Below are 27618 nucleotides of genomic sequence, written 5' to 3'. Positions count from 1 at the left end.
CCAGGCTTGTCAAGCTGATGGGATGGTAGTTTCTGGGGTTGGTGGAGGCACCTCCTTTGTGAAGTGGGTCCACCATTGCCGTATGCTACTCCTTGGGCACATATCCTGAGGTGAGGCTAAGATTAAACAGCTGCCCTAACTGCGGGTGTAATTCTTCATTGAGTTCATGGAGCACACAACTGGGGACAACATCTGGTCCCATGGATAAAGTGTTTTCCGCCTTGGATAGAGCAGTTCTCACCCCAGCATTGGAGATGTTTGGGGGGCTACAATCCTCTGGTGTAGATACCCCTCCAGTTGGGGGGGGAGGGGAGAAATCCGCACTGAACCTGTCAGCCAGTATGTTGGCAATGTCTGTAGGTTCAGTGATATTTACATCATTCCAAACTAATTCTGAGCATATCTGGGAGTTCCCTCCCAGGTGTCAAACATAGGTAAAAAAGGCCTCATGATTGTCCCTTGAGTCCTGAGTGGGTTTACTTCCAAAACTTGCCTTGGATGATTGTATGGGGGAACCCAGTGTTTTACTCATAATGAGCAGGGGTGTCTTCCCTTCTACGGATATCGCTCTATGTTGTAGTAGCTCCTTCCTTTTGTTGTAGAGCTTGTTTATGGCTGGGGTCCACCAGACTGGATGCTTGCCTGTGGTACAAAGATTCTTTGTTTTGTTTGGGATTGCTTGATCCATGCAGTCCTGGCTTGGGGGCCTTGAAACAGACCACACCAGTCCTTAGAAATGTGAAGTCGGCATTTGAGACGGTCTTCACTGTTTGTTTTTCCATCTGGGGTGTGGGTGGGATGTGGACTCCCACTGAGATTAGTTCATGATCTGATCTCACCAATGATGGGTATACTGCTGGTGTTGAACAGTGTGACCCCATGTTCGTGATGATAAGTTCTAGTATGTTGTCTCCACTTGTGGGGATGGTGACCAGTTGTTCCATGGCATTTGAGTGTATGAACTCTTGGAACCTTTGGGTTAGAGTGTTGGGGCTTGACTAGTGATCCCAGTCTATATTTGGATAGTTGGAATCACCCAGTATGATGGTGTTTGGAGATACAGTTATCCCCTCCAGTGTTTTCGGACAGCTGTGTGAGGTACCTGAGTTTGAGAGGGTGGCATGTAACATGCTACAAACTGCAGAGCAGTCTTGCCTACGGTTACTGGCACCTGGATGGTCTCCGATGCATCGTGTGTTGCCACCAACATTGAGGTGAGGGTGTCCTTGATGAATATGGACACCCACCCTCCTTTCCTGGTGTTGTCCGGATTTTGGTGCCGGAACGCATGATATGAGGTAACACCCGATAGTGCCGGGGTGCTGTCAGAAGCCGTGAACCAGGTTTCAGGCACAGCACAGACATCAATGTGCTACATACTGAGAAGGGCATTGAGTGTGTGCAGCTTGAGGTTGAGACTTCTGGCATTGAGCAGCATTACCCTTAGTGTCTTTCCTTTTCTGTGTTCTAGGGTGGTAGGTGTAGAATATGATTCTTGCATAAAAAAGGCACAATGGGGGTGGCAAGAGCATCATCCAAAATCCGGAAGCCCAGGGGTGACAGGTGCAAGCTGTCCCTTGCTAATCAGCGTGGCCTGTCCAGCATGTCATCCCAGGCAGACAGACATTGGACCCCCTTTGAATGACACCATAGTTTAAGCAAATTATTACAGCTGATCATCTTGTCTCTGTTTATGTGGCATCATACTTGGTGAAGGTAGTATACTGCTCAAGGTCAGGGTCATACCTGCCTGGCCTACATAATCAGAGGGATCCTCTATGTCTCTTTCCATGTAGTCCAGGGAGGTACATCTCAAGTCGTTCACACTAGCATGGATAATGACTGGGTCAGACTTGTACTTGCAGTTGAGTGACCTGAGTGCTTGCATTATGTAGTGGATTCCAGTGCCCGATAGGCAGCTTACTGTGACCTCCTCCGTACTCGATCTGGTGAGCGGGACGTCAGTGTGTCTGACTATGGAGTCACCTATGACAAATGTGTCTGGCATTGTGTTTGGCCTTAAGGGTTGTGACTGTTTGGCACACTGACTCTGTGGTCTATGTGTTGCATGTGCTGTGCCCTGTGGAGGCAGTTGTGTGGGTGTCTGCTGTGGTGGCCGCTGCTGTTTTGGTAGAATTCTGATCAGAGCCTCCGAGTATGTCTTTGTGTGTCTATGTGTATGATTTTAAGTTGTGATAGTGCTATGTGAGACTGGGTTTGTGATGTGTGTGGTTACCTTCACCTTCTCTCTGGTCTTGCTAGTCCTATGTTGAGAGAGCTCAGCCTCCACTTTGGCTATATAGTTGCATCTCTCACATGTATGTGTGTTTTATGGGAGAAGGAGAGGGTTGTCAGTGTACATGAGGCAATTGTAACATTGCCTCAATATTCCCAGGTTCACCAGCTGAGCAGGAGAGGACACTAGCAACTGATCCCTAGACATGCTAGAAGGAATAGACAAAACAATGTTGGAATACAGTGAGATATCAAGCCCCCCAAAACACATCATAGTGCTTGACTGACAATACCTACATATACACCATAGTTTCATAGTGTCATAGTTTACTAGTAGGCTATCCGCCCTAGTGCATGTATATGCCTAGCCATAGTGATGTGGCTATTGCCACCCCTTATAGTGGTAATAAGTGTACAGAATACATTCCGAATATTGTGCCTCTGACTTAGTAGTGACACATTATGACCCCCTTACGTAATTGAATAACATGACTGTGCCTCTGTCTAGTCTGTGCCTCTGTCTCATATGCAGTTGTCCAGATGTCTCTTGAAGAGAGTCAGTGAGTGACTCTGTCCAACATGAACTGGGATACTCTGCTAGAGTGTGAGATGCCTCTGAGTTATGACTCTGTCCCTCCAGCATGTCCTATACATGTATGTGCTGAGGTACAAATCTTCAGCTCTCATGGTTCTGGTGGAGTTGGATTGCTTGCAGTGGAGCATGTCCACCAAATCCTGATTGGACATGGTCTTGTATGTCAGGCATAGGTCACCTGTAAGTATGCGGTATGACACTGAATAAAGCTGGGTTTCCTCTATTCTGGAAGCATATGACATGTGTTGTAGACCCCTGATCTTCATGGTAAGGTACTTTTGGGGTCTCTCCAGCTGTTGCAAGTGCTGGGTGAGGTACATACCAAATGGGGCTTTGTATTCAATCATGGGCCTGATAAGGGAGAAGTATAGTGGTACAATGACCTCCTATGATCTGGATGGAAAACCCTCCATGATAAGGTGGCCAAGATAGATAGTCTTTCTAACCACTTTGGCAACATGCGTGTCAAACGAGATGTCACTATCTACACATGCCCCCAGGTGTCTGATTTGTTTTCTGTGCTCAGTGGGTTGCTGTCTATGTATTGATCTGTGGGTACTTTGTTCCTCCCAAAGGGGATGACTACACATCAGTTGCATTCAGTTTCAGGCCACAAGTCTGGCACCAGCTATCCGTCTTTGTGACGGCATTCTGTAGGATGTGTGTGCTGGCTGATGTATTCACTATGGTGCCTAGGTTGCAGTCATCTGCAAACTTTGTCAGCCACAACCCTCCTATGTTTGCTTTCACATCTGAAAAGTAAATACCAATTAAGAGGGGTCCCAGGACACATACTTGTGGGACACCACCTGTGACTGGCTTTGAATCCGACAAGGCACCTGCAATGTTGACTTTATGGGTTCTGTTTCCTAGCCATTTTGCAACCTATCCTGTGACATATGGGGTTATATGTCAGCTGTTGAGCTTGTCTATGATGCCTGAGTGGGGTATTGTGTCACAGGCCTTAGCCAAGTGCAGGTAGGCTGTGTGGACTGTGTAGCCCTCATCAATGGCCCTACTGACAGTTTCATAGTAGTCAACTAGGTGCAAAAGGCAGGATCTGCCCTGTACAAAGCTGAACTGGGTGGGATCAAGGGTCTGTAGGTCAGCAATGTCTCTGTGTAAGAGCTCCATAATGACTCTTCCCATAGCTTTGCAGACAAGGCTGGTTAAGCTTGTGTGGTGGTAGTTGCCATGGTCTGTGGAGGCATCTCCTTTGTGGAGTGGGACCACTGTTGCCGTACGCCAGTGTTCAGGTACATATCCTGTAGCAAGGCTAAGGTTAAATAGCATTTGTATATACAGGTCCAGCTCCTTCTGGAGTTCACATAGCATGCAACCAGGGATACCATCAGGTCCCATTGATGCTGTGTACTTGTCTTTGCTGAGTGCGGCTCTCACATGGACATCCAAGATGACAGTGAGGTTACATACAGCTGTGATAACTATCTTCTTTTGAGGGTGAGAGAGGGGGTAAATCGCACTGAAGCTGTCCGCCGGAATGTTGCCAATATCTGTCAGGTCACTGGAATATATGTTGTTGTGTACCAACTCTGAGCATATCTGAGGGTTCCCAACCAGGTGTCTGACATAACTGAAGAAAGCAGTGTGGTTACCTTCATTGTCTTTGGTGATTTATGTCCCCAAGTTGACCTTGCATGTCTTTATGACATAATGTAGCTTTCTACTAGTGCTAATCACAGCTGTCTTCCCTTTTGGAGATGTAGCTCTGTCTTGCATTAGTATCCCTCATCTATTATACAGTTTGTTTATGGCTGTGGTCCACCAGACAGGCCACTTTCCCTTTGTGGAGAGGGTCCTGTTTTTATTTGTGATTGCATGGTCCATGCTTTCTGACATCTAGCTAAGGGAGGTCATTGTGGTTCTGCAGTTATCTTTCATCAGCATTAGAAATGACCACAACAGCCCCTGTGGGTGTACCTCATGCAGACACATCCAGCAACTGTAAAGTCCACAACAGTACCTCACCAGGAGTATGAAAGAGCTGGAACACATGTAATGTGTCGCCTGATTAAACAGAGTGCAGCTCCACACACTGCCATGCTGTCCACCCAGACACAAGCTGTGCCTGATGTAGAAAGCCATGTCCAAGCTGGAATCAATGCACATGCTGCACCTTGTACAATCTGAATGGCAGGGAGCTATGCACATGAGGGACCTGAACCCCAGCACTGACATACATAGGACAGGCTGTACTGCATTATCCATAACACAGAAGCCACCCCCACGCATGAGTAAACTACCAGTACAGGTTATCCGTAGAGTCACTCATTGATTCCCCTCAACAGGAATCCTAATGAGTGGATGGGAGATGGTAGGTTTACCCTGGGTATCAATGTTATGTCACAGGTAGACAGAGGCACAGTATACTAAACAAGACATATGTCATGGCAAACTACACTTACAATGTGTTGACGGACAAACACACTCTCCGACTAGCATTAGAAATGGCCTAGGGCACATCGGTAGTGTTTGCCAATCTACACCAATGTTGTGGAATACACTACTGATGTTGGATGAGGCTGTTGTAAGTAGTTCACATCTGAACATAATGCAACATGGTCAGATAGGTTCATAGGTACATAGGGTTATACTAGGCTATCTTCCCTAAGGCAGGTATAAGCCTAGCCCAGAGTTTGTTGGCGTACACCACCCCTTATATGGAAACAGTACTGTGCCCATTATTTTGTCGTGCCTCTCTCCAGCAGTGACACAGTGATGATCCCCGGGTTAAATGTATGACCTCCCATCCACAGGTCAAGATACCTCTTGAATACAGCCAGCAAGGTGCTCTGCCTCACATGGACCGGGATTGTATTCCACAGCATAGGGAGTCTCCGAGTGACAACTCCATCACTCCAACATGTCCAACGTACATCCATGCTAAGGTGTAAGTCACTTGCACTACTGGTTCAGGTGGATCTGCCGATTCTGAGGTGGAGCATGTCCATTAATCCCTGTTTGGACATGGCCTTGCATGTCAGGCACATGTCACCTCTAAGCAGATGGTATGTGACTGAATAGAGCGGGAGTGTCTTCAATCTGGCAGCATATGACAGATGTTGGGGTTCCTTTATCCTTTAGGTGGGGGACATTCAGGGTGTCTCCAATTGCTGCAGATGTTGGGTGAGATACATCCAGAATAGGGCATTCTACTTGATCACCGGTCTGATAAGTGAAGAGTACAGGGGAACAATGACCCACTAGATCTGGATGTGAATCCCATCCTGATCAGGTGGGCAATGTAGAAGGTCTTTCTAGCCACTTTAGCAACGTGAGTGTCAGAAGAACGGCGACTGTCAACCTGGGTCCCCAGGTCCATGATAACCTCCTCTGTGCTTAGAGGATTTCCACCTATATGGTAGCTTGGGGTTAGCTTGCTTTTCCTGAATGGTATGTCTACACATGTTGTGCACTTTGACTTCAGGCCATGGCTCTGGCACCAGCCATCAGTTACCGTGAGTCCCTTCTGAAGGATATCCGTGTCTGATGCACTGTCCACTATGGCGCCCAGTGTGCAGTCATCTGCAAACGTTGTCAGCCAAAGTCCTCCCATGTTGGCCTGTACTTCTGGGAAGTACATGACAAACAATAGGGGGCCAAGGACTGAGCCCTGTGTGACACCACCTGTGACCAGCCTGGAGTCTAACATAGTGCCAGCAACTCTAACCCTGTGGGTCCCGTCCTTAAGCCAGTTTGCAACCCATCTTGTGACATATGGGTTTACATTTCAGTTCTTAGGGTTTTCCACAATACCTGAGTGGGGCATTGTGTTGAAAGTGTTTGCAAGGCCAAGGTAGGCTGTATGGACTGCCTTTCCCCAACAATGGCCTAAGTGACCGTTTTGAAGATGTCAACCGAGTACAAAAGGCATGATCTTCCCTTGACCAAGCCAAACTGGGACGGGTACAATGTCTGCATGTCCCCTATATCTTTGTTTATGAGCTCAATTATGATCCTCTCCATAGCTTTGCAGACTAGACTTGTTAAGCTTATAGGGCAGTAATTACCAGGGTCCGTAGAGGCACCGCCTTTGTGCAGATGTGCACAACTGGACCCTAACCAGGCTGTTGTGCACACTATGGAAATGTAAAGCAGTGATAGGACTAAAGCCCAGAATACTGACCACCACAGTGAAAGTACTGAACCACTACACTATACAGTACTACAGTGTTAGGTCAGTATGAACGGATGTTGACAATTGTGTGCAAAGTATCCCATGCAAAACCTGCAGGCACAGTATAATCCCTGTTGTGTTCACACAAAAAGCATTTGGACAGTAACTACACAACATGGCACAGAACAGACAACCATAAACTGGAGGTATTTGTTGAAGGTCACACTCATCCACAAATGTGATGGGATGCAGAGTTCAACATATGGAAAGCCCACACTGGGCATGCTCACACACTTAGATAAATGAGACATCTTTCACACAACATGCCATGGGGAGGCTGAACTGGGCATGCTCACACACTTGGTCCAAATGTTACTCCTAGCAACTGTGAAAACACACCAGAGGATGCTCATTCCCCTTTCTAGATACTGATCATGTAAGCACCCTATAAGTATATCAGGAGAAAAGGAAACTTTCAGTAATCTGAATATCGCGCTCCGCTAATGCGTCCATCTCTAGTGTCATAACATAGTTAGGCAGGGGTTTGAATCCGGCAAGTGTGTGTGTAAGTGTGTATGAAAGGAGCATCTCTTTTGGCAACTGGGAAAACACACCACAGGATGCTCATTCCACTTTCTAAACTCTGATGATGTCAGCACCCTATAAGTATATCAGGGGAAAGGCAATCTCCCAGTAATGCAAATAGCACGCTACGCTAATGCGTCCGTCTTTAGTGTCATAACATAGTTAGGTAGGGGTTTGAATCCAGCAAGTGGCAAGTGTGTGTGAAGGGGTAAGTGTGTATGAAAGGAACATCCCTTTCGGCAACTGAGAAAACACACAACAGGATGCTCGTTCCACTTTCTAAACTTTGATGATGTCAGCACCCTATAAGTATATCAGGGGAAAGGAAATCTCCCAGTAATGCAAATAGTGCACTGTACTAATGCATCCATCTCTAGTGTCATAACATAATTAGGTGGGGGTTTGAATCCAGCAAGTGTGTATGAAGGGGGTTAAGTGAGTGTGTATGAAAGGAACATCCCTTTTGGCAACTGGGAAAACACATCACAGGATGCTCATTCCATTTTCTAAACTCTGATGATGTCAGCACCCTATAAGTATATCAGGGGAAAGGAAATCTCCCAGTAATGTGAATAGCATGCTGCGCTAATGCGTCTGTCTCTAGTGTCATAACATAGTTAAGTAGAGGTTTGAATCCACCAAGTAGCAAGTGTGTGTGAAGGGGGGTAAGTGTGTGTGCATGAAAGGAACATCCCTTTTGGCAACTGGGAAAACACACCACAGGATGCTCATTCCACTTTCTAAACTCTGATGATGTCAGCACCCTATAAGTATATCAGGGGAAAGGAAATCTTCCAGTAATGCGAATAGCGTGCTGTGCTAATGCATCTGTTTCTAGTGTCATAACATAGCTAGGTAGGGGTTTGAATCCAGCAAGTGTGCGTGAAGTGGGGGTAAGTATGTATGACTGAAATATCCCTTTTGGCAACTGGGAAAACACACTACAGGATGCACATACCCCTTTCTAAATGATATCACAATTATGTATGGCTTTTGATTACAGACATGCCACGTGTGTTTTGCCCACACAGAATGCCCATGTGTGCGGGTTGTCCCTCACAATAATGCATGACATTGATTAAACCAGTTATGGCAATGCACACATGATGTATGTGTGTGCCAAATACACATATGTACCTGTGACCTTCAATAGTTACCATGTGTGATGCCTGCCACATGTGAATACATGGTATTTGCACAGGGTAACATTATGACTGTGGTCTTCTGTGCAGGTGCTGCATGTGGGATGTGTATATACAGTGTGAGATGTAGATGCTATCAGCCTAGTAGTGAGGAATACACACCTGGTCTGGGGCATATAGTCTACATGTTGTTGATGTACAGGTGCTGCATGTTTTCACCTGTTGTGGGAGTGGTAAGACGTTATTCCATAGCAATGCAGTGACTGCATGCTAAGAACCGTTCAGCTAGGGTGTTGTAGCTACACTAATTCATTAACATTTAGTAATATGTCAGAATCCCTGATGAGGGTCTGATGCCAACCAAGGTCAGGGGTCTACCAGCCTGTGTCACTTGCTCAGTGATCCCTTCCATGTTCCCTATCATGTATCCCAGTGAGGGACATCCCACATCAGCTGTGGTGGCATGGACAATGACTGAGTCATATGTGTCCATGCATCTGACTGACCTGTATGCTTGTGTTATGTGGTGGACCACAGTTCCCCATGAGCATATCACTGTGACCTACACCTTGTCCAGCCTGGTGAGCATGTTCTCACTGTACTGGACAATAAAAGTACCTAACACAACTGCGGCAGTAGTGTTGTATAGCTGTACAGACTGTGCTTGTTTGACACACAGGATTTGTGTGCTATGTGTTATGCGTGCTGTGTGCAGGCCTAATGTATGCCTGTGTGCCAGCTGCAGAGATGTCTGCCAGTCATGCGGGATGCTATCCTTAGGCTCCACAACTGGCCCGATGTGTTTCCATGCTTGTATTGCTGTCCGTGTAGGTCCACATCAGATTGGTATTGCTGTCACTGTAGTATTTCATGCCACCAGACAGGTTATGCCAGTACTGGGTTCAGAGTGCTTAGTCCACAGTTTGGCCATGTGTTTCCATCTCATACATGTGTTGTACATCCATGGGTAGGGGATAGGGTTGACTGTGTACATGTGGCAGCTGTGACATTACTACATGACACACATATTCCACAACTGTACCATAGAGGTGACTGACAACTGACCTTTGCACATGCTACCATAGTATTGAGATTGCATTGGTGATTAATAGCACATAGGGTCAATGGTGAACAAGATACATAGGTCCATAGGTTCATACAGGGATGTCTGACCAGGGCATGTATCCACCTAGCCAGAATGTGTGTGGCTTTCAACATGCATTGTAAATCTGTCTTGCTATGCCCTTTTCCAAGGTTAGTATACTGTGCCTCTGTCTCACAGTGACACATAAGTGATACCCAGGGTAACCCTACAATGTCACATCCAGTCATTAATATCACTCTTGAAGATAGTCACTGAGTCACTCTGCCTAACCTCTATTGGGATAATATTCAAGACTGAAGGGAGCCTCTGAGTTGTGAATGTGCCCCTCCAGCATGTCCTATGTATATCACTCCTGAGGTTCAAGTCTTTCCAGCGTGTATCCTGATGGGATCTGGATATTCTGAGGTGCAGCATGGCCATTAAGTGAGGGTCTGACATGGCTTTATATGTCAGGCACAGATTGCCTATGAAGAGGCAGTATGCCACTGAGTAGAGCTGCTGTTTCTTTAACCAGTCAGTATGTGGCATCTGTTTGAGCCCTTTGATCCTCTTGTCAAGGTACATATGTGGTATCTCCAGTTGCTGCAGGTGTCTGGTAAGGTGCATGCCGACAGGTTCATCATAGTCAATTATGGGCATGATGAGGGATGAGTAAAGGGGCACAATGTCCTCCCCTGATCTACATGTGGATCCCATCATGATGATGTGGCCCATATAACATGCTTTCCTAACCACTTTGTCCATGTTGTTGTCAAATGGTAGAATGCTATCAACCTGTGTACCCCAAGGTCCATAATTCCTTCGTCTGCACTTAATGGATTAACACATATGTGGTACTTTGTGGTCACTTTGTGTTTGACAAAGTGGATGACTATACGTTTTCTGTCATTCACCTTGAGGCCATGGCTGTGGCACAAGTCGTGTGTTTGCAAGAGGCCCTTTTGGAGGATGCGTGTGTTAGCTGGAGAGTTGATTATGGCATCCGGTTTGCAGTCACCTGCGACTTGCTCAGCCACAGTACTTCCATGTTGGCCTGTACCTATGATAAATATATAATGAACATGACAGCTCTCAGGGCTGAGCCTTGTGGGACACCACTTGTACCAGGTTGGAGGCTGACATGGCTCCAGCAATTCTAGCCATGTGTGTTCTGCCCTTGAGCCACTGTGCAATAACCCTAGTGACATAGGTGTTAATATGTACACTGGTGAGCTTCCCTAGAATGCACAAGTGGGGTATTGTATAAAAGGCTTATGCAAGGTCCAGGTAGGCTGTGTAGACCTCCTTCCCCTTGACAGTGGCCTTGGTGACTGTTTCAAAGAAATCAAACAGGTTTGAGAGGCAGGATCTGCCATTAACAAAGCCAAACTGTGTATGGTGACATGTCTGTAGGTCCACAATATCTAGATATGTGAAGTTCATGATGATCCTTGCCATAGCTTTGCAGACAAAGCTAGTCAGACATATGGGGCGAATAGTGTCCAGGATCCGTGAAGGCACCACCTGAATGTAGAGGGACCACTGTTGCTGTACACCACTCTTTGGCCACATATCGTGTAGTAAGGCTGGGATTGAACAGTGGTGTTATGTCTGGGTGTAGCTCTTCTTGTGGTTCATGTAGGACACAGCCTGGGACACTGTCTGGTCCCATTGATGCAGTGTTTATTGCTTTGGGAAGGGCATCTCTTACCTGAGCATCTGTGATGTCAGGGGGCAGCACTCTGCCGCGAGACATATTTGCCCATTTGGTGTGGTGGGGGGGAGAAGGCAGCAGTGAACCTGTCCACTAGGATGATGGCAATGTCTGTGTGTTTTGTATTTCATGTGACATCTTGGATTATCTCTGAGCATATCTGGGTAGTACCACGCAGGTTCCTAACATAACTACAGAAAGCCTTGTGATTATCCTCAGTGGCTTGTGGAATCTTCTCTCAAAGATGGCCTTAGACAATCGTATGGGTGCCTGTAGTTGTCTTCCAATACTCATCAGTGATGCCTTCACATTTTGGGAGGTTGTTGTATCATGTAGTGGCGTCATCCTTCTATTGTATAGTGTGTTTATGGCTGGTGTCCGGCACACAGGACATCTGCCTTTGGAGAATTGGGTCATGCTTTCATATGTGGTTTCATGATCCATGCATTCCTGAATGTGTCCATAGAATGCCTTTATACAGGTATCTGCAGTCTGGTCCATATTTTCAACAGGCCTGGGGCCTTTGAAGGTTTCCACATCATTTATGAGGGGTGTGAACTTGCTTGACATGAGCTGTTGACAGACGTGCCGCCCTCCAGACAGAGCAAGGTGAGGGTCACATTTAGCTACCTGTCGGGTGATAGAATGTGCCACATAACACAGGCACACAGGTCACTCCACAGCAAGTACAAGTATGAGGCAGTCATTGTCCATGCTGGTGCAAACAACCTGAGACGTACCTCCCTGGACCACATGGAAAGAGACACAGAGGAGCTCTTACAGCACCCTCTCAAACTCAGGACTCCCACACAGCCTTCATGCTGACACAGGAGAGTATAGATTTCTCTGCAAACACCATCATACTGGGTGACGTCAGCTACCCAAACATAGACTGTGAACATTACACAAGCCACAATACCCAAGCTCTAGGGTTCCCATAGATCAGACATTTTTTAGCTATGGAACAGGTAACCAACCTTCTCACAAGAGGGGCAGATATACTAGACCTGATCATCACAAACATGAGTACAAAATGCTCACCACTGGGAGTATATCCCTCATTGTTGCAATCAAACCATATATTAATCACACTGGAGTACTGGATCCCCCACATATGCAAACCTCAAACACATTGATGTGTGTGTGGGAAATGCCCCTATTAGCAACTGTGACAGTACAGTACAGGATGCAGATCCCCCTTTTGAAACACTGATGATGTCAGGACTCTATAACTATATTACCTGTAATAAAGTCCTTCAGTAATTCGCATAGCGCGCTCCGCTAATGCTTCTTTCTCCAGTGTCATAACATAGTTAGGTAGGGGTTTGAATCCTGCAAAGGGAATGTATGAGTGGGGTTTATGTGTGTGCACTATGCTGGGAGGGAGAAGTGCCTTTTGCCAACTGGGAGAACACACTACAGGGTGCACATCCCTCCTCCTACACACAGATGATGTCAGCACCATCTAAGTACAGCATTAGAAAGGATTTCTCCAACTACTGCAAATAGCACACTCTGCTAATGTGTCTGTTTCTACTGTCATAACATAGTTAGGTATGGGATTGAATCTTGCAAATGGAAAGTATGTGTTTTACTGTGGGTGGGGTTAGTGTGTGTGCACAATGATGGGGGTGGGATGTGGCTTTTGCCACATGGGGCTATGCACTGCAGGGTGCACATTACCCTTAACAAGCAGTGATGTTGACAGCACCCTATACAAACAAAACTACAAAAGAGAAGGTGGTGGTACCAATAACACATGTAAGGTAACACTTCTTCAAGTAATGTCCACAAAACGAAGTAGGATAATCAAACAATTCTTTTATTCTATACAAACAACATGACAACAGACAACTGCCAGTACTCAGTATAGTGTTACATGCTACTGTAACACGCACATGTACCAGAATATACCTAGATAGTGTTTTGAAGCCTGAATGTGGCAAGTGTGTGGATGTGGGATGTTTCTGTGTGTGCATTTCCATATGGGAAACATGTTTGATGTGGCAATCAGGGTACCACAGTACCTGATGCACATTACATCTTTGAACTGATGAGGTTGCCTGCACCCTGTGAGTACAGGTAGAGAAGAAGAAGTCGGTAGTAAACAACATAGTGCACTTCTCAAATGTGCACCTGTCATGTATCGACAGCTACTCATGTAGGGTAATAAATAATGGGAATGGCAGGTGAGTGTGTGCATGTGTGTGGGTAGCAGGGTGTGTATAAATGCATGTGTGACAGAACAGATACATATAGCTGAATCTACATAACAGCACATGATGCGCATTCCCATAGTCAATGTTAGCATGTGATGGTGTGCAGCTGGTACACTTTGGTAAGTAGTATGGGTGCAGATAACAATTGAGGACATTCATACAGTTACTGCAGCAGGACTGCTGGGATATACACACAATCATAGTGGAACAGTGAACAGTTACCAACATGTTACTACTTATACACATCTATGTAGTCACCCTGTGCATCAGCAATGTGTTTACCTTTTCCTGCACCAATGTTGTAGTATGCAGGAGGTGGCACAGTGTCATCATATGCACAGGGTGTGGGTTAGGTATGCCCAAGCCAGCCACTGGTAACACCAATTGACATGTGTGTGTATGTGTGTTTGTGAGGGGCAGCAGTACAGGGTGGACCAGTGTTGGTGCAGTGTGTATGTGTATGTGTTTGCCCTAGGTGTTAGGTTTCTGCATGTGTGTAAGCACGCACACAGTCCCACATAATGGCTGCCATGTACAGGGTTTTGTGGACAGCCACAGACTGCACCTGTCAGGTCATCCAGATCAGTGTCTGTGGGCACGGACATGGTACCTGTGTCTGGCAGGGGTGCTACGGGCCGTATCCGGTACTAACCCAGACTGGGTACTGTCATCAGAAGCAGGGGTGTGTTGACTGGACACAGTTCCCTGTTGGGACTGTCCAGAGCCACGTGCACATGGTCTCCTGGGGCGTCTTGATGACAGCACAGACCCAGCATTGCTGGGGCTGGTGCTGGCACTTGAGATGCGTGAGTGGGCCTGTTGTCATCCACGGCCACTGCCAGCTGGTGCTGTTGCTGGCATACGGCCACATCAACGTCACAAACGCACATCATCGCCCTGGCCCATGGACATCTGGTTGTGGAGCAGCTGTTCTATGCCCCCACAACGTCTGTCAACGACATCTGTGAAGTTACGGATAGCATTCGCAACGTCACGCATGCCGTCTGTCATGGCTGTGCGACATGCTCTCAGCTCCCTCAGACCCTGTCTGGTGTACCTTTCCATACATGCCTGTGCCTGCATGACAGTTCGAAACATAGTGGAGGTTGACATACCTCCTTGGGCAGGTCGGCCAGAGGCAGTACGGCCACGGATGCCCCACGAGAACCCATGGGCGACTGTCTGCGTGGTACCATTGGAGGACCCTGCTCATGGCTGCCTTGTGGGGATGCATGTACCACAGGTACCACATTACCCTGATCTATGCCCACTGCAGACTGTCCATCACCTAGGGACAATGGTGACAAAGGATGTAACGGCAGGATGACTGTGCGCATTGACGGGTTGACAGCTGTGTACTGTCAATTGGCTGACCAATGGTGGACCCAGACACACCTTCCTGCACCATTACAGACATTTCATCATCATCAGTACCTGGGGCACAAGATTCAGGTTCCCTGCTGCAGGTCACCAGAGCAGCACCAGAACCTACCGCCGGAAAACAGGGAACACAGATTACAGTCTCAACACATATTTGACAGAGATGCACTTCAATAATAATGCACACATTCAGAAATGGACACATGCACTCATGGACACTAACACACATGCACACATGGGCACAGGCACACTGCACACATGCACACCCCACAGTAAACACACACATCAGTACCGTGTTACACTACTCTTAATTTAGTACAACTGGGTATTACAGGTATTATTAAACACACTCACCAGCATGTCTACTACAGAGTTACACTACTCTTACTAGTATTATAAATTGTTTTTCAGGTAATGTTAAAACACTCACCAGCATGTATGGCCTGCCTCGTTGCTAGATGGGAGGGACCTGGAAGTGTGAAGAGAGTAATGTCAGTGGGCACAAGTGTGCCATTTGTTTTGCACATGATACAGTACAGTAGTACACTAGTTCCCTTATACACATCAGCTGCTCATAATGTCTGTATCACACATGCACAATTACATATCATGATGACAGATACATACCACATGTACACCTTATGCGTGCATGAAGTAACAGTGTACAGAACAGTCATATGTACATACCAGGAGTTAACTCTAATCTCACCCTTACCTCTCTTCAAACGACAACTGTTGTTCTGGGGCTGGATCCACAACACTTAGCAGTAGCCCCTCCTGTCTGGTGAGGGGGGGGTGTGTGGCCACCCCCCCCCACCTGTGGCAACCTGTTGCCTGTGGATATCTGCAGCATGCTGGCGGATATTTCTAATCAAATCACTGCAGTGATGTCTCACCTGCTCATATGTCCTATCATGCATGCCAACATCATGTATCCTGCTAACTAGGTTTTGCCACAGTGGAGACCTCTCTTGCTGATTCTGGGTGGTGCGTGAGAACAGGATGGCATAGTCACGCACCAGGCTCTGGTGAATCACGTCATCCTCTGCAGAATATGCTGGGTTCCTTTTTGGAGCCATGTTAACCTGGAAAGGTACACAAACAGGTTATCAACATAGTATCTGAGCAATACATGGTACACATTCTATACAGGGAGTATTAGATTGTACTTATTACTGCTTGGTTGTAACTTGATTACAGTGTAGCTATCATTCTAAGTCATTTGGACTAAGCACTTGGCCTTCAGACCAGTTGTTTTACATTAGGGAGGTTTGTGGCAAGCACTGTGGTGGCAGGACACATATCTTTCATCCGTTGAAGTTGGGAACTGCTGATTGAGGGCCCAGTGTACAAGTGTATTAGTTCTGGTATAGGCAGTTGGCCTTCAGGCCAGTTATTTAACATTAACAAGGTTTGTGGTCTGCACTCGTGTGTGACAATAGGCTGTACTCTGCCATTCATAGCTGGGGACATCTGGTTTCAGGTTTATAGTGCCTGCATATCTGAGCTGTATCTTACTGACATTGCTACACCTTGTTTGCTGTAGCAAACACTACATCCAGGCCTCCTGGATCTACCTTTGTTTATATGCTTGTTATTTGTTAGCTTGTTATTTCACTGGTATGCTACTTCCACATAATACACAGCTTCTCAACACTTCTGTGACTCACTACTGATATCTGCATTGCTTACTGTACGTATTTCCATGTTACACATGACAGCAAGTGACTGCTTGTCATTGTTGCATTTACTTAATTGTGACACATTGCACTTAGGTTACCTGGCACTTGCTCACTGATGCTTTTATATCAGTCAGCAGTTGTAGGTAATATCAGTACACCCTCACTCCCCACTGGACCTTGTTTTCAATTATTATGGAATTCACAATAGTATTCTAGCATGTCCAGAGGTCAGTTGTCAGTTCCCTCCCCAGTCCAGCTGGTGAGTGTGGTACTCCAGAGACAATGTTAGAACAGCTGCATGTACACAGACAACCCCCTCCTCCTAACAACAAATTCAAACTCATGTGAGTGATGCAACCATATACCAAACTGGAGGCTAGGCTCTGTCTACTCAATACCACCATAACCAGTCAGGTGGCGAAGGAAACCACACTCACTACACTTCCAGTCTCACATAGACCTACCACAACAGCAGAACTAACACATGATCACACATGAACATACTTGTAGGCTCGGACTACAGGTCTGCCTACGCAGCAGAGACCTCCTAAGCAGACACTCAGGCAACCACTACCACGGAAACGAACACTTGCAACACATATCACACAAAGCCAATGTGCTGAACACTCACAGCCATTAACAGTAAACAACACACCTCATACACCTGTACTAGGTGCCTCTATCATCAGGCACACTAACATCACGTTCACCAGGCTTAACGAGGTGAGGGTCATGGTGTGCAGCCTGTCGGGCACTATGACCTGCCACATAACACAAACACTCAGGTAACTCCAAGGCAAGTACAGGTATGACTCAGTCAATGTCCATGCTGGTGTGAATGACCTGACACATACCTCCCTGGACTACATGACATGAGACAGTACGGAGCTCTCTGAGCACGTAGCCCAAGGCAGTTTGACCCTGACCTTGAGTAGCATCCTACCCTCACCAAGAACGATGCCACAATATCAAGGCACGATGATCCCTTCCAACAATTGACTGACATACTGGTGTCATTCACAGGTGTGCCAATGCCTGCCATCTTGGGGTGGTATGCTTTGCTAGGGACAGCTTGCACCTGTCACCCCTGTCCTATTGGAATTTGGCGGAGCCTCTTGCTACACCCATAGTGCCTGTATTAGGCAAGGCTCATAAGGCAAACCCACATTCATTTGTATCACAAAGGATGAGGAAGTAAGAGTGATGCTACTCAACACCGGAAGTCTAGACCTCAGGATGCACGCACTCAAAACCCTACTTAGCATTCTGGACATCGATATCTGTGCAGTAACATTAACCTGTTTCAGGTTTCACAGGAGCACACCAGTACTACCAAGTTATAGCTGTTACCATTCTTGTTGGCCCCAACACTTGAACAAGGGAGGGGGAGTATCAATATTCAATGCAGATTCCCATGCCTCCACATTGGTGGCAAAGTACAACATAGGTGATAGGCCATTGAGTACAGAAGACATAGTTGGGGACCTGGGGAAGAAACATGGTAGCAGTCTGTCATTTGTCAACCACATGGCCAACGTGGATTGAAAGACATGTTATATAGCCCAGCTAATCATGAGGGATTCACATGTATGGCAGGGGAGGTCATTGTGCCTCTTTACTCATCCATCATCAGGCCTATAATTGCGTACAATGCACCTTTTGGGATGTACCTAACCAGACACCTACAGCAACTGGTACAGGACAACAGTACCTCATCAAGAGGATGCAATGGCTCAAACAGATGTCATATGCTGCCCAGGTAAAAGAAATCCAGCTGGACTCAGTGGCATACTGCCTGTTTAGAGGCAATCTGTGCATGCCATATACAGCCATGTCCTACCCAGCAGTAATGAACATGCTGCACCTCAGGCAATCAGAGTCCCAAACAGCCACCTGCTCAGGAGACCTGGACCTCAGCACTGACATACATGGACATGCTGGAGGGGCATATTCCTAACCAAGAGGCTCCCTTCACTCTGTAATGAGCTCACACTACAGGTTAGGCAGAGTCCCTCATTGACTCTCTTCCATAGGAATCTGGATGAGTGGATGGAGATCATAGTTGTACCCCAGGTATCACTTCTATGTCACTGTTAGACAGAGGCACAGTATACTAACGTTGGACAAGGGCATAGCAGCATAACTTGTAATTGGGTGGCGAAAGACAAACACATTCTGCTAGGCTTATCAATGCCCTAGGGCAAATAGCCTAGTATGAACCTATGAACATGTGTGTACTGCTATAGTACTTCTGCCATATGTTGCATGTGTGTGTGTTGTGGGGGATGCACAGGTAATGGCCAGATATTTCTGCACAGGTGACACATCTGACACACTCTGGGTGTTCATCCCTACATACTGGATGTGTGTTGCCATCCAACCCTGTGATGTGGACACACATTACTCAGCCTGGATATACATATCCGAACAACACCACAAGCACAGTACACTACCTTGCTATGTATGCATGTAATTACACAGTTATTCAATAGTTATGACAGTGATGCTATCCATGCAGCCCATTGGGCCAGTGGAAGCCACAACACACACCGCCGGCCCCTTTGCATATGCTTACCACAGACATCCCACATACTGCATGTACTGTGCACACACATATCTAACCCAGAACATCTGCACACCACTTATTAATCCTGTCCAGTGGACTACAGATACAGGCACATTGTATAACAATAGCAGGAGGCTACTGCAGCACAGGGCATATTCACATGAAGGCAAGGCATCTGTGGTCAGCAGTGTTAAGATGCTTCACATTCACCAAATGCACAGATATTGGCAACATTGTTGCAGACAGTTTAGGTGCAGGTACCCCCCCCATTCTCCTACACATGTGGTATTAGTTATCCCAGATGACTATAACCCCCCTATCCTCTCACATGCCCAGGTGAGAGCCACCATCAACATTGCAGAACACATAGCATCACTGTTATGAAATGGTATCCCTGGATGTGTGCTACGTTCACCCCTGGAGGACATAGCACCACATGACAGACTGATATTAATCCCTGGCCATACTACGGGATATGTACCTGAACAGTGCCATACATACACAGTGGTCCCACACCAATGAGGAGTAACCTCTACTGACCCTGGTAACTACTGCATCATATGCACAACTGGCCTTGTGTTCTAAGCTATGGAAGTTTTAAGTATGGGCAACATGTACAGCAATATTACATATATATATATTTCAGGACTATGTACACACAACCTATCTCATGGACATACCTATAGATAGTGAACTATGATACATTTGGAGGTGTCACAGTAAACACAGTATTAACCTGCTACTTTGCATTACCTGTGTTTGTGGCAGCTGTTGCTGTGTCAGTGGTGCTGCTTGCTGCTTGCTGTTTTCTGCTGCTGCTGCTGCTGGTTTTGCTGCTGTCAGTCTGTATATTTTCTTATTTCTGTTTCTCTCTCTCTCTTTCTCAGGTTTGTGCAATGACTGTATTGCATGTGTGGAGTGTGGGTACTGAATGCTTTTGTAGGTATCTGCATAGGCCCATGTGATGGCCTCTGCACCAATTGTAAGGCAGCATTGGCTAATTGCATATAGCCAGTTGTGTACTGATTGCATGTCTCTCTGTGATTTCAGGACAGTGCTATAAAAAGGTATGTGAGATAGGCGTTGCCCTTTCAGATAGTAAGGGCATGGACCATGCTGGTATGCTGTTGCAAAATGTTCTGTGAGTGTGAAGGTTAGTACATCTCTCATGCTTCATGCTGTGTTGTGAATTCAGGTTGCTGCATTTCTCCCACCTGTTCCCTGTAGTGAGTGTGTATGCATACTGACACCCACAACTATATTTATTATGTATTGCTATATATACATATGTGTACATATACATACTGTCATATATGTACATTAGCTGACAATATTGGGTACAAGCTAACAATTTTCAGGGCTGTTTCTGTTAACACACACTAGTATGGGAATCCGGTAACTGGGACAGTGAAAGTCTGTCTGCATGCTTAGGGTAGTACACATACTATATTGCCTTTATCTTCATTCCTACTATCACATGTTCCACTTATTTAGCACTATATCCCTGTATGAGAGTCATGTCTTGCTGGTAGGTCATACAGACTAGTGTTACAATGGTCTTGTGGTAGGGCCTACTAGTATGCTTGTATTTTGCTTTCAAATTGAGTACAGGGTCTATCAATCAAAGTGCTGGAGGCACCTTCCAGCAGTTAAGGGGTTAGTAGGTCTCACAGGAGTCAGGCTGTGTTGCAGATTCTGGCTGCTGCATTTATCTTCACTGTCTCCTGTAGTGAGTGTGTATGGATACTGACACCTACGACTATATTTCATATGTATTACTATATATTTATATATATGTATGTGTACATATACATACCTTCTTATGTGTACATTACCTTACATTATTATGTACAAGCGAACAATTAGTAGGGCTGTTTCTGTTAACACTGAACTAGTGTGGGAATCCAGTAATTCGGCCATTAAAACTCTACCTGAAATGCATTGGGTAGTACACCTCCTATATTGCCTTTATATTGATTCCTACTATTACATGTTATATATATTTTAGCACTATGTTCTTGTATGGCAATCATGGCTTAGTGGTAGGTCATACAGACTAATGTTAACAAGGTTCTGGGTTTGAGACTGGCAGTGGGAATTTATTTTTCTTTCCAAACCTTCAAAATGAGTACAGGACCTGTCAATCAAAGTGCCATAAAGGCACTTTTAAGCACTTAAAACCAGGTCTGCGCTCGTTTGCGCAGAGCTCACGCATGCGCACTGGCGGTGAGCTCCGCTAACACAAGCACACACCCGCTCTATTTTGTTTGAAAGAAAAGAAAAAGGGGCGACAGGAAAGTGGTGAAAAAGGGGTCACAAAGAGGGTAAGACAGTAGGGAAACAAGCGTGGGATTTGCAGGAGGGATGTAGGTAAGGCCCATAGATGCCCATGTCTTTAGCAGCAACAGCTGTGCATTTCCATGTATTTTGGTGAGACATTTGAAACCTTCCACCCCTGAGAGAGGTGTCAGGACAACATTAATGTTTGTTGTAGAGCCAATTGTAATTAACAGTTTCAATGTCAAGCGGACATGTGCGACATGGACAGCTATGTATGGGCGTAATTATTTTGTGGGTACAGAGTGCCCTTTTTTTTTTTCAGGTGAGAGTGGTATGTCAGGTGAAGGAAGTCGGTATAGCTGGGGAGGTAGGTTGGGTAGGTTAACAGACAAGACAGACAAGACGCATACAGGGGTGGTGTATGACACATGTGGGGGGGTTACACAATTGACGGGGACGGAGGTTGGGATATCCAAGACGCATGAGCCCACAGATGGCAACAGTGGAACTGATATCCCCACCCATAGGCAGCTGCCACTGTTCCTTCACAGCCCAGGACGGGGCTGTGCTGGGGGCTGTGTAGGCGGGGCAACGGGCAGGGCCATTAGCTGTGCCACACGAGCCTCGAGCTGGCGTAGGGGCCCAAGAACGGAGTCTTGGATCTCCCTTCACACCACAGACCGGACACCTTGGAGGGTGAGTGGACGAACTCCTCTGGCCACGCTTGCAGAGGGGGGATGGGCCCCATCCCCTGCAGTGCTTCCACCCGAAGGTGGCACAGGGCCACCGGAAGAGGGTCCGGCCTGGGCACTAGTGCCAGGTGCAGTCGCCAGCTGAGGTGGGAGAGATGGGTCCTATGGGACCTGCCTTCCCAAGCGTTCTAGGTTTGTGAGTAGTTATGTTAGTTTGGGTTAGTGGCATATTATTCCATTCAGATTAGTTGTAACAGCATGCATTGGTATTCCCATTAAACAAACACCCAGATATTAACACCATTGAACAAGGGGCATATCAATATCACATGCATTATTTGAACAGAAATACACAATCAAACAACATGCAGGGTTGATTAATGGCAACAGGCCATCAGATTTGCAGGTATGAACAGGGCACATGCACGAACAGACATGCATATATTTTTGAAACAGGCAAATGTCCATGGTTAATGAAATGTTCACATACCAATATTTAGTGGGTGTTGTTATATGGAATTATAGGGTTGGGTGGAGATAGAAAGTGATGACACATTCATAAGTTACACATTGATATACATTTGTAATAGGTACACAATTAAGTTGAGGCTGATGTTTCAAAATAATTTTTATTTGACTGTCATGCTACACCTGTTACAAATACATCACTATCCTACTTATTTTGAATTTGATCAGATACATCATCCTGCTACACTTTGATGACAGGACAGGGGACAACTATGGCTGTTTAGTCTGTCAGATAATCATTCATTCTATCTGCAAATTGTTTACTGTTATCACCATATACAGATTTTGGCCTAGACATTCCAGATTCTGACACACTGAAATCAGTTTTGGATGTTAATTTGTACTTCCCACATGCATTTAGTTCTGTAGAAACACACTGGGGCTAATATATTCAGGGGTTATTACTACTTTATTTATTCATACATGACCCTTTCTGTCACTCTCACGCATCCTGCAACTTCACAGTTCAGGTTGGTACTTCTAGGCTTTGTTCACATATTAGACCGGTGGTAATTCAAACACTTTCCAACAGCCTCACTTCTGTCATGATTCAGCATTTCAACAGGGGATATATCTCACACGTGACTACCTCAGATTCTGAAGCTGTACACTTGAGACTACTGCAGGTTACACTATATTTAATTAATGGTGGGACATCTGTATTACAGCACTATTTATTTCTATCAATTATATTTCCAGTTACACTTGCATACTGATGAACTTGTTGCAGCCATACCTGCAGACTTTCAATTCTTGCTTGCGCATTATATTACTTTTAATCAATACACTGCAGTGTTCTGATACATGCTACAGTATAATATTTATTTACAAGTACTGGGTGGGGTTACTAACCTGCATGGTGGTGCAGCCGCGCCAGCCTACGGGCATGCATCTCACGGTTCACAGAGCGGACACCTCCAGCTGTAATACGAAAGAAGTAATATTGGACTACACATCTCCATGGTATCAGCTAGTTGAAATCCTTACATACATAAGTAAAATGTAACTTACTCAGTAGTGGGGCGTTGGGCATATCCCGGGCCTCCTGGATCCATTCGGTCAACTGGTCTTGCTTATGTTGCTTCAGGTCTGCATGGTGGTGACGGACCTGCTCACCAGTGTGTGGAATGCCAGTAGCACTGGTCAGATCACGAGCCAACTGGTCCCATGCCTCCGCCCTGTACGCTCCCCATGAGACCTGGCCCTGCATGAGTTGGGCCTCGTGATGATGGACTAGGAGCCAGACCATGTATCTGGACTCCTCAACACCCCGAAGCTGTGCTCAAAAGCAACGTCCCTCACCTACTCCACTCATTCTGACTGCAGGTCTGTTCTACAATCGGTTCTGCTGTGCATTCCCGCCTATGGGGCTTATATATGCCGCTTTTCCCGCACATTTCTCTGATTGGCCATTTTGGAATTGTATCTACTTCACATAAACTGCTTTATCATGCTCCATTCTGGATTTTATCCTATGTATAAGCTATTTCTGCATTTCTAACTCTTGCTGTCATGGCTTAGTTGTTTAGTACCTTGACTCTAGTGCATGGTATCCTGGGTTCGAATATGACCACTGATTTTTAATTTTCCTGACAGAAATGAGTTGAGGACCTGTCAATCAAACATGCCATAAGCACTTTTAAGCACTTAAAACCAGGTCTGCGCTCGTTTGCACGGAGCTAACGCATGCGCACTGGCAGCTTGTGGGAGCAGCGCGCAAACGGTGTGCGCTAGGATAAACCTTAATTGGCTAGTGACACACATGTTAAGCTAAGCACAGCTAGTTGCAAACAGTTTCAGCCTGTTAAACCGGTGCTTAGCAACGGGCATACAGTTTGCAGCTTTTTAAACACTACGCAGCTACGGGCACTCTGTCTCACAGCAGCTTAGCTATCAGTACATTTCTAATTATTTTTATTATTGTGTTGCTTTAATATATATGCTCCATTTCATTCCATTTTACAAAAGGGTATACTTTTACATTTGTAGAATACTGTCAGGGGCTTTTTTAGTGCTTATTTACATAAAAAAAAAAAAAGGTTGTTGCGTGGGCTCAAACCCTGCCTGCCTACTTTTAAGCTGGCAACTCTACCGCTAAGCTATTTCTTCTTGGCTTACTTTGCATATTTAGTTCTCATATCCTTTTCCACTGATTGCTAACTGTAGTTGCGCTAGTAGCACACCCACGCACACGAGCGCACACAGTAGCACACATTTAAGGGGGTTTAAAAAAAAAATAAAACAGTTTTTATTTTCATTTTATAGCCTCTGTTCACTTTGTACACTGATGGTCTGTGTGGGAATGTGTTGTGTAGTGTGTTTATTTACATTTCCATGGCCTCTCTCGTGGCTGTTTACTTTCAGCCATTCTACACTTCCGGGGGCGTGTCCACATGCAGGGCTTAGCCAAGGACACACCCCCTACTCTCTTACACAGACCGTGTAAAAGTTACAGTGTGATTCACATGCCTCATGCACCTCATGCATATGCATGACATGCTGACATCACACCATTTAACTGCAGCCTCCGTGTAAGAGTTATAACTCTTACACGGAGGCTTCGTGAATCTGGCCCATGGTTTATGTTTTCTTTGTTTCTGTATGTATTTCTGCTGCAATACAGTCAGTGTTGGTGTCCTGTATGTTTTTCAGTATTATGAGATTCAGTATTATGAGTTTTTAGTATTTTGAACTTTCAGGATTTTGAAGTGAATATATATATATATATATATATATATATATATATATATATATATATATATGTGTATATATACATGTATGCATGTATGTCTACATATATACAGACACACACACACACACACACACACACATATATATATATATATATATATATATATATATATATATATATATATGTATATATATATATATCTGTATATATATATATATATATATATATATATATATATATATATATATATATCTATATATATGTATATATATATTTATACCTGGATCTAGGACATTTCACTGAATGCACATTTCACCGAAACTCATATCACCGAACACAAATCACCGAAAGGACAATTCACTGAAAACACAATTCACTGAAACACATTTCACCGAAAGTAGTATATGGCCTTGTCCACACTGTAGTGTGACCCTGAAGTTAATATATATAGTAGGGAGGGTGTGGGGAGCAGGTGCTTTGGGGGGGGTGGAGCCCCTCACTTATTTAAAGTATATATCATGTTTGGATAATAGTAATATATTGCAATTGCATGTATGCATGCATATAGATTAACACATTTAAAATATGTGGGGGCTACACACCCCACACCCCCCGGTGTGGGGGGATACCCCTACTATATATACCAATTCCAGGGTTGCACTACAGTGGGGACAAGGCCATATACCACTTTCAGTGAAATGTGTTTCAGTGAATTGTATTTTCGGTTAATTCAGCTTTCGATGAAAAGTGCACACTAATTTAACTTTCGGTGAAATGTGCATTTGCTGAAATGTCCAAGATCCATATATATATATATATATATATATATATATATATATGTATATACGTGTATGCCTACATATATACAAACACACACACACACACACACACACACACACACACACACACACACACACACACACACACATACACACACACACACACACACACACACACACACATATATGTGTTTGTGTTTGTGTGTGTGTGTGTGTGTGTGTGTGTGTGTGTGTGTGTGTGTGTGTGTGTGTGTGTGTGTGTGTGTGTGCATGTCTATATAGAAATACATTTTCCCTACAGTTGAATGACTGTGGTGCATAATATGTTTGAGAAAGCATCACACATATCTGCAGCTCAGATGGCTTAGTGGTAAATTGCTGTGGCTATGTTGTGCAGGGTCCTGGGTTAGACACTTGCAAGGGCTGATAATTTATTTGCTAGCCAGAACAAGTGCTGTTGGATACAGAGTGATTAAGGCACTTGTAAGCAGTTGTAAGCGGGTGTGAAATGGACAGTTAGGTATGGTGTGAAATTCGTGTTGTGAACAGATTGTCCTTTTTTATTAAGGTGAGAGTGGGATGTTGAGGAAGGATAGCCGGTATATTTGGGAGGTAGGTTGGGTCGGAAGACAGACAAGGCAGACAAGACAGCATACAGGGGTGGTATATGACACATGTTGGGTAAACACCTTGGACGGGGAGGAGTTTTTGGAAATTGGAAGCCCATGAACCCCCAAATGGAAACAGTGGGACTGAGGTCCCCACCCATGGGCAATCGCCACTCACCTTCATGGCTCTGAAGGTGGCTGTGCTGGGGGCTGAGCAGGACGGGCAGGCTGACCCTCGAATTGCACCACAAGAGCCTCAAGTTGGTGTAGCAGATCCCCCAATTCTTTGTGGAACTCCCTCTGCACCTGACCCTGGACCTGACCTCAGGTTACAGGATCCTGTCTGTGCTTGCTCCCCGTGGGGATGAGCACCATCCCCTGAGGTGGTTACGCCTGAAGGTAGTGCAGGACCAGCAGATGAGGAGGTCCCTGGGTGGGTCCCAGATGTTCTGTGGACTGGTGCCATGGCCAGATGAGGTGGGAGAGTTGGTTCTGCTGGGAACAGACTTCCCAAACATGATATTGTGTTGCAGTTTTAGAACATATGTGGGTAGTAATAGTCAATTCAATCCAGGATTAGTTATAACAGCATGCATAGATATTCCCATTAACCCAAAACACCAAATTTGGAACAGTTGCATAGCAAACAGAACACATGCATATATGGAACCACAGTGGCCATTACAATGACATGCTGGT

The sequence above is a fragment of the Protopterus annectens genome, chromosome 5.part0 (assembly GCF_019279795.1).
Source record: "Protopterus annectens isolate FY-2018-M chromosome 5.part0, PAN1.0, whole genome shotgun sequence".
In the NCBI taxonomy this organism is placed as follows: Eukaryota; Metazoa; Chordata; order Ceratodontiformes; family Protopteridae; genus Protopterus; species Protopterus annectens.
This window is presented reverse-complemented; position numbering follows the sequence as displayed.